Genomic DNA, 13840 nt, shown 5'->3' with positions numbered 1-13840 from the left:
TTCCTTGTCTAGACTGTTTGATTTTGTTCTCCTTCGCTGTTGTCTAGTTCCAAAAGGAGCAGCTTAGTGTGAAAGTTGTGGGAAGGATGCTAGTCAGAGGTTACTTTCATTAATTAGTAAGCCAGTGAAAATCCAGCAGAAGTAGTGTAGATAGTTCTAGAATATGCTAAAAACTATTTGAAAAATGAAGACTTCATATGCATAATTTCTCTAACATAGAACATTCAGAGTTGGAGACTGAATACATGAATGGGTGATAGAATGAATGATTGATTCAGAAATTCATCATTAATGAATTGGAAATAATCAACTCTGTCACTTGGTCCTAAAACTATTCCTCTAAGGAACTATTAGCATCATATGGAAGACTTTTAAAAAAATGATACCCACCTCCCCTAGTAAATTGAATCAGAATCTCTAGGAGAGGAGATTAGACATTAGTATTTCCTAAAAGTTCCCAGGTGATTCTAAACTGTAACAGACTGAGAGCCACAGAGCTGTGGCCTTGTACTCAAAGTGGGGCCCAAGGACAGCACCATCTGGAAGGCTGCTACAGTTCGGAATCCTTAATGTCACCCAGACCTGCTGAGCTGGAGTCTGCGGTTTAACAAAGTCCCCAGGTGACATGCAACAGTGTGAAGGTTTGAGAAGCTCTGGGCAGTCAGAACTGCTTTCCATCCTGCATGCTATTTTGCTGTATCTTGGATCAGGAGGTTGGGAGCACGTCTTTCTCTAAGATTCTTGTTCCCACTTTAACGTGGAAACAGCTCCAATAACTACCTATTACTCTGAAACAAATTCCAGTCATCAGCTTGTTTCATCTATAAACACTTCAGTATGTGTCTCTGAAAGAAATGAGCCAAACACAAGTATGACACTCAAAAAAAATTAACAATCCTTTAGTATCATCAATATCCTGTTACCGATCACATTTCCCCAGTTGTCTTATCACTTTTAAATAGGCTGTTTGAATCAAGATTCAAGTAAGGATCACTGGAGATAGTTTTGGTATATCTTTTAGATTTCTTTTAATCTACTAATTTCTTCAAAATCCTTTCCTTTCCTTGCAATTCATCTGTGGAATGAACCAGTTCGTCCCATAGAGTGTGCCATAGTTTGGCTTTTGCTGATTGCAACTTCATGGTGTTATTTAACGTGTTCCTCTGTCCTACTTCTGGCAGATTGTTAGACTGATAGAGATTTGATAAACAAACTTATTCAGTGTTGACGAGAGCGTGCTGTATTACACCTCTTTACTGGGCAGGTTAGAGCGGTGCTTCATCAGGATGGCTTTATAGCTAGTGTGGTTACCCAGTTCTGGCTAGAACCAGGGTGAATGGTGGAGGTGGAGATGATGGTTGGGGGCAGGGAAGTGCAGAAGAAAACTCTAGGAATGCAATGGAAAGGAAGCTGCTCTCTGCCTCACCTTCTCTCTTGAGTGACGTGGTACGCTTCCTCTTCTCTGGGCTTCCTCGCCTTTATAGTCTCATCAGGCTGGAGACATTTTTGGCACCTGGGAAAATCAAAAGAACCAACTAATTTGTGGGGGCATGAAAAGGAAATATTCCTAACTGTCCACTCAGCCCTGAGGACGCAGTCCAAATCTTTCATCTGGGGCAGTGTTCCCAGTTTCCCCACTGCAGCCCCCGTCTACACGTAGAGTTAATCACTCTCCCCTTGGTGACAACAGTGTCTTCACATATGCCTCATGATGCTTTTTTTGTTACATGTCATCTCAAGTATCTTCCTACCTGCCTGTTTCCTCTGTAAGACAAAGGAATTCCTTGAGGTCAAGACCTAGTGTTCTTTGTTTTGCGGGGGGTGGTGTACAGCTCAGTGGTAGAGCACATGCTTGGCATGCACAGGGTCCTGGGTTCAATCCCCAGTGCCTCTGTTAAGGGCAAAAATAAAAAATAAGAAAAGAAAGAGAAGACCTAGCGTCCTTTATTTTTGTAACTCCAGGGCTGTGCACAGGGCCTGATGTATCAATCAAGGTCCTGGCAGGAAACAGATGGCAGCCTCAAACTGGGTACTTGAAGACAGTTTAACAAAGGGACGATTACAAAGAGGTAGGCAGGATTTTGTGAAAGCAGCAAGGAACCAGTCAGGGTGACCTGACCCAGACTTTGGGCAGAACCCCCTCCCATCTGGTCCTCATAGTTTACATGATGATCTTTGCTCTGTTGACAGCAGGGTCTGAAGCAAAGTTCTTTGTCAGGAATCCTGCCCAAGGCCCTTCTGTTCAGACACTCTTGTGCTGAATAAAGTGTATTTGACTCTAAAAAGAAAAAAAAAAAAGATATCCCAGGGTTAATAACATCCAGGCTTGGTGAAGGAGCAAAGAGAGGGCATGGTTACCAAAACTCAGAGAGAGGGCTGTAGGGAGCTTTTAATAGAAGGACACAGCCAATCCTCAGGGACCCAGCAGGGCGGGAACCGGGGAGATAAGGACCCCAATTCCACCTTCCTCCCACCCTTTGATCTCCTGCTCACCTCGCCGGCGGCCACACTGACCAGAACCTAGAGGGCAGGAGAGCCTGTTGCCTCAGCCCATACAGGTCAGCCCCCCGGGTCAGCATGGAGCTGGCTGGGCCAGTGGGAGACGTCCAGGACCGGAGCCCCTCAGCATCCACTCCCATCCTTTCCCAGCATGGGGCACCTCACAAGTTCTCCCGACCCTTGTGCCGCTCGCTGCTTGGCGATTTCAATTCAGTCACAGTCCGACCAGAAACCTAAAGTGTTAGCCGTTATCAGTGTCCTGCATGTAAAGTGAGGTTGGGGGCGGAGTGAGGGTTAGGAGAAAGTGAGAGAGAAGAGGAACAGTTAATCAGTCAACATAAAACAAGACTGCTCCAGGGCCAGCTTCTGGTCCACAGCCTCCTTCCCCAACCCATTTCACATCCGTCTTCTGCCGGGCTGAGTGGGGTTACCTTAGTAAGGTGACCCACACTTTCACCCATGTGGGATGTGAGTCCTTGTGAGTCTTTTGCAGTGGCCACCATTTTCCACGGACTTCTAGAACAGGAGGTGCCTCCATGTGCCCCCTCGGTTTCCTTCCTCTGTTGTGTGACAGCATCTCAGTTTCCCTTTTGTTAAAAGGATCATCTGGTGCTTCTGTCCCTGCCTTTTGGTTAAGCTGCATGAGGAGACCCAGATAGCTGAGGGTCAGACTCAGTTTCAACTCCCCGTTGAATGGAACTCTGCTCTCTGACAGAAATGTTATTCCTAGGCCCTAAGGCCAAGGTCAGACAGGAAGCAAGTCTTCTTTTGGTGGTTGTCTGATGTGGTAGTGAGAAGGGCCACTGTGACCTCCACCCCTGGGTGCCCAGCCCAGTGCAGGCCGGCTGTGGGGCAGGTGGTGCTGTGCCCTGGCTGCTGCTGTGAGGCGCTTAGCACCTCCAGGAGGAGAATAGCGGCCTTGCAGGGCGTTGCCTCCCAGCTGCCACTCCAGCTGTCTTCTGCAGGCCACTCTATTAAGCAGTCCCTTTCTCGGGAATTAAGCATGTGTCAAAGTCAGTGAATTCCACGGTCAAGATCCCACTGGCAAGTGACCACCTCTGCACACGTCCTCTGGGGAGGAGACGTTGAGTTGCTGCACTGTGATGACAGACAAGACGATCTGTAAGTTCAGGAATGTTGGTGCCTGCAGAAGCCCTGGGGGGCAGGGAAGGCAAATCTGTACGTGGAACAAATCTCTCTCTCTCTCTGAGGCCAATTCTGGCCCCTCCCTGGTGGAGGGGATCCAGGGTTACCTACAGCCAGGTCTCCCGCTGGTCCCCTTGGGGAGCAGGACCACTTTAGGGTCTCCGTGTTAATCAGCTACCGGCAGTTGGACGTTCAGCTCCGGTGGGAGCCAAATCGGCCTTGGTGGGAGACAGAGCAGGTTACTGACCTGAGCAGAGCTTTGTGCTTTGCTCACAGGCCTGGGGAGCGAGCACGTGGGAGACGAGGGAAGAGACTGACATGGATTCATGGGGGCAGTGGTCTTGGCCACCAGAGTGCTGTTCTGGGCTGAGCTGTGTCCCCCAAAGTCATGTGTTGAAACTCTAACCCGTGTGTTTTCATATTTGGAGATAAGGCGTTAAGGAGATAGTTAAAGTTAACTGACCTCAGAAGGATGGAGCACTAATCCTCAGAAGGAGAGGAAGATTGTATGTCCATTAGATCTCAAGAAAGCTGGGAAAAACTTAATAAATAAAAATGAGGAACAAAGGGGAAAAAAGAAGAGACGTCAGAGCGCTCTCTCCCCGCGCACACAGAGATGAGTCCTCGTGAGGACATAGAGGAGGCTGCCTCCTATAAATCAGGAAGGGAGGCCCCTCCAGAGACCCGCCCTGATGGCACCTTGATCTCGGACCTTGGCCTCCACAACCATGGAAAGTACATGCCTGCTGTTCAAGCCTCCCGGTCTGTGGAAATTCGTAAGGGCAGCCTGTGCGCTTTCTAGAAAGTCCGTCCACGCATCTCTCCCCGAGCCCTCCTGTCACTAAGCGTACAACTTGTTTTTCCAAGATCCTGATCAGCGAAGCTGTTACCACTGCCCGTGAGTCGGATGGTCGTTCCTCAGACCTCCGCCCCTCTGTACCAGATGAACCAGACGGAACGCCGGGGCTTCCGCCTGCTGGAGGGACTGCCCCTCCCTCCCTCCTTTCAGGCTGTTCCTGGGTGGGGCTGGCGTTGGGCCGCTCACACTGCTGTCCAGTCCCGTCCCGCCACTTGCATGCATTGGTAAATCTGGCCCCACTTTGCCTCCTCTGTAAACGGCTGCGGGGACTCCCTGGGCGGCCATCGGTGTGTGCTGAGGGAGGGGCCGTAGAGCAGTGGGAGGGGGCTCCGCCGAGCCTGGACTCCGTGAACGCCGGTCTCTGGACCTGCAGGGCTTGGGCTCCGTGCACCACGCACACTTTCCAAGGGCACTGCTGAGCACGTCCTGGTCATGATGGGCAGTTCAGATCCTGTAGCCATTTGTGACCAGGGTCAGATGATCCAACCCATGGGACCCACAGAAAGTGCAGGGTGAGCAGCGCCTTTGTGTGGGTCCTGCCGGCCTTGCCGGCAGATTCCCCCACCCACTGGGTTTGCTGCTCAGACTACTTGTGACACAGCCTGGGTTTGCTTCAGAACCTTTGCACAGCCTGTGCCCGCTCAAAACTGGTAGCTTTGTAAGTTATCCAGTAATTAGTTCAGAGTGTCACACACCAAAATGTGGTTTAAGTTACTTCTAAAATCACTAATTGTTTTGTCTCCTCTGCGGTACGTGGGGCAGGGTGCAGCCGCTCTCACTTGTTCAAGGAGACGTCCCAACATGTCCCAGACCACTGGACCTCTGGAAACATCACTGAAGTAGAGCTCCTGAACTTCTGAAGGGGTTACCTCCCAACTTCTTGGTGTGTTTTACCAATGCACCTAAGGTGCTAGCTGCCTCCTGCTCCCTGAATCCAGTTAGCATAATGCCATCAGTGTAATGGACCAGTGTGATGTCCTGTAGACAAATAACTTCCCTCCAGATTATATTATGACAGCGGGATTTGATTTAGCCCTGAAGCAGGACAGTTAGGATATAGTGCTGTCCTTGACACATGAAGGCAAACTACTTTTAATGTTTGTTTGTTTGTTTGTTTTTCTGATAGAGAAGGTGGGTGGTGAAAGCATTTTCAGGTCATTAGGTGCATACTAGGTACCGGAAAGTGTTGCCTTGGAGCAGCCAACCGCAACAACGCCACTGAGAGAAATCCAGGGTGATAAATACGCCAGCCACCTGCAATCTCCTACTGGTGCCTCCAACAAGCCAAGTCCAACGGAAAGCCAGTCCTGCAGGTCCGCATATGGGACACAAGTCAGAGGGGACAGGTGGAGATGGGGTAAATCTGGTCAGGGAATCCCTCCTCAGCACTTACTGTGCTAATGCCATGGATTGTCTGTTCAACTGCTCAAGAACATCAACCCCATGAGAACAGGGACTGTGTCTGTCTTCTTCCCAGATGTAAGCCCAGAGCTGAGCAGATCCCAGGGAAATGGGAGAGGATATAGGAAAACAGTGGAAAGACACGGGGGCCTTGAAAACAAGGGAGCACCGTCCACGGACAAGACATTTTGGAAAATGTATAGAAGATAGAAAGTGGATAGTGGATCACAGCAGAACAGAATGATAACCTCAGGCCATCTTGGAAGTAAGAGCTGTTTTTCCTGGCAGAGCTCTGCAGAAATTCCAAGACTTGGAGTCAGCAAGTTTGGAGAGGAGAGAGAAATTGCAGGCCCATCTACAGAATGGATCAGTCAGTTAGTCCCCAACCCCCCATTAAACCCCATTAAATATTTGGAGCAGCACCTCCTGCCCCACCTCCAGCCCTGGGAGTCCTGACTCTGACGACATAAAAGCTGTGTCTGAGGAGATCCCACGGTGAAGGGAAGCGGGCAGCGGACTGAGGCAGAGCAGGAACTGAGACTCAGGACCCCTGCTCAGAGCCCCAGGCAAAGGCCTGCCCTCTCAAAGGGGATTCATATTTGTTCTGGCAATTCTGAGAAGTAAGCGGGTACATTTACACAGACTGCTTACCCAGCCCCTATTGCAGTGGGAGTGGGGTGAGGAAGAGACCTTTCCTGTTTGAAAGGGAACGCATGTAAGTCGCCTGTAAGGATCAATATATCCCATCATTCCTACACCAAGCCGTGTCAGTCAGAGACTGTAAGGGATTTAAAAGAAACTGATGCTGTGAAAGACCAGTTTGAACAAGCAGAACACGTCGTTTCAGGGAGTGGGAGACAAGAGACAAAACTTCAAACAGAGCTTTCTAATCTAAGCTCCAGAAGATACACAATTTATCTATTGGATAAAGGAATAGGAACAGATGGCCATGAAAAAAAAAAGAGCACCCAGAAAATTTTAAATTCTCAAAAATTAAAAACACGATTGCTAAAATGAAGACTCAAAAGTAGAAGGTCTGAATGAAGATAAAATGGTGATCTGGAAGATATGGACAGACAGATATCCAGAAATATGGAGCAAAAACGAGGGAAAGTTAAGAAACAGAGGATTCAGTATCTGCCTAATAGAAGTTTCAGGAGGGGAGAATAGTGAATAAAAAGAAAATGTTTAAAGAAATAACTAAAGATAGTTTCCCTCAACTGAAGAAAAACTCAAGTGTCCAGATTGAAAAAGTCAACTAGGACCACAGACAAGGGATTTACACACACACACACACACACACACACACACACACACACACACACACGTATTCTGATCAAGGTTCAGAATGCCGAGTTTACAAAGAAAATCTCTAACTTTTGCAGAGAGGAAAGAAAAGCAGTTTCTCATGGGAAATGAGGAATAAATTGACATCAGATGATTTATGGTGACAGCGTTTGGTAAAACGTGGGGAGCAATGACCCCAAACTTAAAACTATGTCCAATCAAACAAGCAAATATGAGGATAAAATAAATGTGTTAAGCACTCACAAAGTTTATCTCCACATATTCCCTTTCTGAACAAAGTTAATCGAGGATGTGCTTCTTCCAAACTGAGAAGGACTCCGACAGGGAGAATCACAGAGGCCCGGGAACAAGCCCAGGAAGGGGCTCATGTGTGTAGCGGGTGTGGACAGCTGTCAGGTCGGACTGAAACAGGAAGTGAAAGGCCTCCAGGAAGATTATTTTTAGGAAGAAAATAAATTTCATTGTACACATTGTATATTTAAGAACATGGAATATTATTACTTAATAATAAAGTGAAGACATTTCAATAACTACAGAAACACACACACACACACACACACACAAAAGGAAGCTAGAAACTTTGAGGAAAACAGGCTGAACAAGAAAGTCATGACTCAGATAGGAAGCTAACTAAAACACGATATAGACAATTTAGAAAAAACACCAAAATGTTCGTAACAGCTGCCGCTCATTAAGTCCTTGCTACCTGCAGGCACTGTGCCAACACAGAAAGCAAATTCTAGAAAGGCTGGACTGACTGAGCTTTGGGGAAGCAGAGTGAGTCAGGGAGCTCGGGGCTCAGACTGTGCTATGGCTTTCCAAGTTCAGAGTGACTCTCCGCAGCGCCGTGCAGTATAATTTTCTTCTCTTTCCATGGATGTATTTTGAAATTGTAGTTGATAGATGCATTCTTTTTGAAGATCAGTAATCCAGGATCCTTTCTTGTCCTTTTGTCTTCTAAATTATTCTCTTAAATTGCTCCATCTGGACTTTCCCTTTGTTTTATGTTGAGAATATTGAAGTCAAAAATCTTATTCATCATATGCTTTCATTAATTCTGAAAAGTAGTTACTGTGAAGTACACCTTGTCTTACTGACTCACATCCAAACTCATTATGAGATGAAAGAATATGCAGTATAATAAAAATACAGTAATTTATCAGCTATTAACCTGGAGTTATTGTACATGACTTAGGCTACAAATGAAGTCAAATAAAAGATTCTTTAATGACTAACATTAAAAAATCATCCCCTTTTAGACTAACAACCTTTGGAAAATTGAATGCTCAATAATATACTCAATATGCTGTATAATGAATATGTATATGTAATACACTCAATGTTTACTCTATTGATTGATGGCATATGAAAATAACTGTTCTTATTAATTCAGTTTACTCTTTAGCTGTTTTCAAACAGGAGAAAACTCTTCTCCATTTCCATTTTGAACAATTAGTAAGGTGAGCCTTCAGTCCAAATTAAACCATCATTCCCTGTGAAATTCTTTCATAAATTTTTATGCTCCTTTGTTTCTTGAATAACTACCCTCACCACCTTTTTGATTGAAAATTATAGATGAAAATATCACTCAGAACCGAGTATAAATCCCACACATTGTAACTTTGAACCAAAATTGCATATTAGATTTTCTGAGCCTTTTGTTTTTCATGTTGATGCACTATAATGACACAAATGACATCATGCAGAATATAAGAACTACTTTCATAGGAAAATTGGTTATAGGGCTTTGAACTACCCAACTAATCCTTGACTATGGAAGCAGTGTAGTTTCTGTAGCACCAGGCAGTACTGTAAGAAGAAATGGTTAGGCATAAAAACAACTTAAAAAGAGACAAACTACAAATTTGTAAAAATAAATATTTAAGACAAAAATATAGAGTGCTCACAGAAATAACTAAAAAAATGGACACCAACAGAAGCCTGGGCAAAGACTGCAGATACGTCATTCACAGAAGAAGAAATACAAATAGCTAATAAACGTAAGAGAAGGTACCCTCAGAAACAAAGAGATGACAAATTAAAATGCACAGTGATTTTAAGTACCCCACATTAGCAAATATTTTGAAGTAATGCGCTGTTAAGTGGAAGTGGCTGGAGTGTATACTTCCTTGCTTTTGTTCCTGATCTTGAGGGGAAAGCGTTTGGTCTGAAACCATTAACTGCGATGCTAGCTGTCCATTTTCAACAGATGCTCTTAGTCATGCTGAGAAAGCTTCTTTCTAGTCCTAGATTCCCTTTCGTTCTCTGTTTTGACAACAGTGCACAAGATTGGTAACAATGCAACAAGATAAACACACTGTACTCTGCTAGGGGAGTGTAAGTTTGCACACACTCTCTAGAAATCAAGTTAGCAATATGTATCAAATATTTTTAAACCACACTTTACGTCAATACTGTTACTATGTACCTGACCTAAGAAAGTAATCTGATATATGGTTAAAGATTTACTTACAAAGATATTCATTGGAATATCATTCATAATAGTGACAAATTGAAACTAGCATAAGGTCAGTGTTACGAGAATGGTTGAGAGAATTATGGCCAAACATAAAAGAGAGTAATATGCAGCCATTCAATTTCAATTTACAGAGGCTTTTTAATGCCATGGGAAAATGCTTATACGTGGGGAAAAATTGTGATAAAGATCAGATCTGGTCCAGGAATTTGGTTTCAGAGTCAAGTTGGTGAGGTGAATGGATCTGAAGTGACAGGGCTCTGAGATCCTGATCAGGGACCAGAGACTGAGTAAAGACCCAAATTAGGATCACAAGACCAAAACTCTGGGTTCAGTGGGCGAAGAAGCAGAGCACAATATGGGGGAAAGGAAACAGAGAGTCACCGCTGAGGAAGAGTAGAGCGAGGAGGAGACAGAGACCACGCTGCTTACCATGAAAACAGACTGTTCTCCTTCTGTGCGTCCACCCATCCTCACTCAGCACCAGAGTGGCATCCCGCACTCCAGGACAGACTCTTTCAAACTGTGGAGAAAAAAGACTGGAAGGAAACACAGCAGACCCTTAACAGTGATTGTGTCTGGGTGGTAGAAAATGGGTGATTCTAATTTCTTTATGCCTTTATGTGTTTTCAAATTTTTGTAATGGCAGAGAAGTATTTTTAAGGATTTCTGATGGTAGAAAATCAGAAATTTTAATTCTACATTCCAAAGTTCAGAAATATGCTATAGTGGAACAAAATAACTAAAAGATGGCAAGACTCAGGGTATATCCTCTTAATCTCCAGGCCGATTCCCAATTGCTTTATAGATGAACTTCCCCGCCCAAGTGTCCTCAAGGCACTAAAACCACCTGTGCCCGGGTTGAGACTGTGTCAGATGTGTGTTTTCTTAAACAGTTGATTCAGGTTTGGCAGTCAGTGGGTGATTTTTTTAAATAACTAATGTTAACATATTCATTCATTCATTCACTGTGTTCCCACTTGCTGTCAAAGATGAACTAATTATGTCCACATGGCTTATATTTCTGGGGTGATGGGAACATTCTGTGTATTGATTAGGGATGGCAGTTAAACAAGTTTATATTTATCGAAACACATTGTACACTTAAAGTCTGTGTATTTTACTGTATGAAAACTTCTTGTAGAAAAAGTGGGTGATGGGTAAATTGGGCTCATTTTACTGTTCTCTCTACTTCTTTTATATGTTTGAAATTTTTCATAAGAAAAAAGAAAAAGAGAAGAAGGAAGAAATCTACCACAATATTGGAAACAGGACAATTATTTAAATTAGAGTCCTGGAATGATAGGGGGCAGGTTGAGTGACACCTTTCAGGTTCAAACGTGTCGTTGGATGCAGTGGGGTTCTACCTTATCGGAACACTCATGCAGTGTCGCAGCACTGGGGTTGGGCTGAGTTTTTTGACCCAGGCATTAAAAGGAGAGAGCACAAAGTAACTCATTCAGTCTTCCCTGATGTAGTTCCCATTTGCTAGAACCAGCTTCATTATCGGTGTCATCAAAATGCCTGTTTGATATTCTCACCTGTAAAACTGATGCTTCCTCATCTCTCAAGGAAAAAAACAGTGAAAAGAAATTTTCTTTGATGTGCCTTGGTTATAGGATTGAGACATGCTCAAGTCAGTGAATAATAGGCCCAGGAGGAAAGGGACTCAGGGCTTTCCAGGGCGAGCCTAACCCTAAAGAGACCTCGCATGGTGGTTGCTGTCCCCTGCGTGCCTCCTGTTGGGACTATGTCCACGGAGCAGCCCACACTGCCGTTTTTGTGTCTATTGACTTGTGTCCACTTTAATGTTTGAAAGGTAGCAATCTCCCTGGGGATATGATGATGACTAGAAATGACCAGCGGTGGTGCTTGAAGTAAGAGTTAGGGAGCAGGGATGGTCAGGGGAAGTTTTCACGACAAGGCTGACTGATCCTGACCGCGTGCAAATAGGAGCAGGCTCTGACGTGGTGCGTGCCTGGGGGCTGTGCAACCACGGCTTTCTGATAACGTCCTGAATGACGGCCAGACGAGGTCAACATTCGGTCCCAGAGGCATGCTGACAGGATGGTAGGACGATGTTACCAGAGGCATCTGTGGCCCGGAGGTGGATCTTTCCCTCAAATCCTACCCCAAATGGATACCGTTTACCCACTGTTTAAGTTTTAGAATGTAAATCTATTATCTAATGGTTCTGAAGACCAGAAGTCCGAAACCTGTCTCCCTGGGCTAAGGTCAAGGTGTCGACAGGGCTGCTTCCTCCAGGACACTCTAGGAAGGGACCTGTTTCCTTGCCTTCCCAGCTCTGAGGGGCCACCTGCACTCCTTGTGTGCCCCCTTCCTCCATATTCAAAGCCAGCATCCTAGCCTCTCTCTGACCCGGCTTTCATCATCACATTTTGCATCTTCCCTTCTGACTGAAGCTCGTTTTGACCTGGGTTTGGCCCTTGTCCCTCAGACAGCCTCACGCCTCAAGGGACGCTGGCCCCCAGCCCAGCTCCGGGAGCGAGCCTGCTTAGTCAAAGGAGATCCTGTGGCTGAACCCTCCCTCCCCAGTGATCTGTGCAGAAACGAACTCACGTCTGTTTCCTCCACGTAAACGTGAATGCCATGAGAATGTGAATGTTCATCTGTTTTGCCAAGAACCTGGAACAGTGCTGGGCTCCTAGTTCTCACTGAATAAATGAATTCATTTTTTTCATTCCTCTTCAGCAAACTTTAATTGACCACCTACGCTGCGTCTGAGTGCTGGGGATGAAAAGGTATCTAAGACTCAAGGAGTCTAGCAGGGGAGGCAGCACAGCAGTTCCCTGACAACGCGCCATGTAGCTGTCGTGAAGTCACACGGAGAAGGCTGGCGGGCACTGACGGGGCAGCGGATTTCCCTGCAGGAGGTGTGCAAGGCTTTCCAGGACCTCTGACACTGAGTGGCTCACGGAAGATGAGTGGAGATTTGCCAGGTGAAGAATTAGGGCAGATGTAGTGTGACCACGTAACTTGCGCCAATCAGGACACTTTGGAGAGTGAAAGGAAGGTTATTAATAATCACACCGGACAACAAGTGTAAACAGAGTGTTCTGGGAAAACCAGGCCATGTGCTCGTTCTTGGCGGAAGGAGCAGCTTAGGCGAAGGCAGAGGCAGTAGAAGCCCCCCCGGAGGAGACACTCAGTGTGCTGGAATAGAGTGGGGCAGGCTAGGGGAGGGGCCGGGGCTGGCCTGGAGGGTGGGGTCTGATGTGAGGGACCTATTCTGGCGGGGAAAGAACTTCAGCTTGGCCCTCCAGCACTGGGGACTTGGGAAAGCTGCTCAGCGGGAGAGCACCAGGACCAGATTTGCATCTGGGGACGCCAGACCGGGCCATCATGGGGAGAAAGGACTGGAGGGGCAGAGACTGGAGGAGAGAAACCAGACCAGAGGCTGGTGCAGCGGCTCATGAGGGGATGGTGGGCCCTGATCTGAAGCAGGATGGGAGGGAGGTTCAGAAGAAAATACACACACTAGGTGTTCCAGAGGTGGGACTGACTGGGCTGCCTGGAGGGGCAGAGGAGGGCAAGTGGACGTGGATGATGCTCAAGTTTCCATTCTTGGTGAATGGTGGCTTCTGCTCTCCTTTTCCTCGGGATGGTGACAGGCAGAGAATGACCTCAGCTGCTTGGCGGACTCTGAATCTTGTCAGGGAGCAGATTCAGGAAGCTTAGTCTCGCAGGGCCAAGTGCCTGGCCAAGTGGGCGATCCGGACGCTGAGTCACTCAGCCCACAGGGTCAGCACAGGTGGAAAAGAGGCAGTCAAGGTGGTTCCCGAGGATGAGGGGAGCCCTTGAAGGGGAGGTACAGAAACAGCCGGGCAGTGGAGCGGGGACGAGGCCTGGCTTCCTGCTGAGCCACAGGCAGGCCTTGTGGGTGCGTAGCCTCTGCACCTGCTGGTCGTGCGTGATTCCAACCAAGCAAGGATCCCGGAGCGGGCCTATGGAAGCTCTGGGAAGTCAAGCCTGAGGGTGGAGAACCACACTGGGTGGCAGAAGAGGTGAATCTCCAGGCAAGTCCACGGAAGTGATCTGTGCTCTAGGGGCCCAGAGTGGAGAGGAACTCAGTATAAACTGAACACATCATTGTCTGTCTTCAAGTCCTTGGTCTTTTTCTTTTTCTTTTT

This window comes from Camelus bactrianus, chromosome 14 (assembly GCF_048773025.1).
Source record: "Camelus bactrianus isolate YW-2024 breed Bactrian camel chromosome 14, ASM4877302v1, whole genome shotgun sequence".
Lineage (NCBI taxonomy): Eukaryota > Metazoa > Chordata > Mammalia > Artiodactyla > Camelidae > Camelus > Camelus bactrianus.
This window is presented reverse-complemented; position numbering follows the sequence as displayed.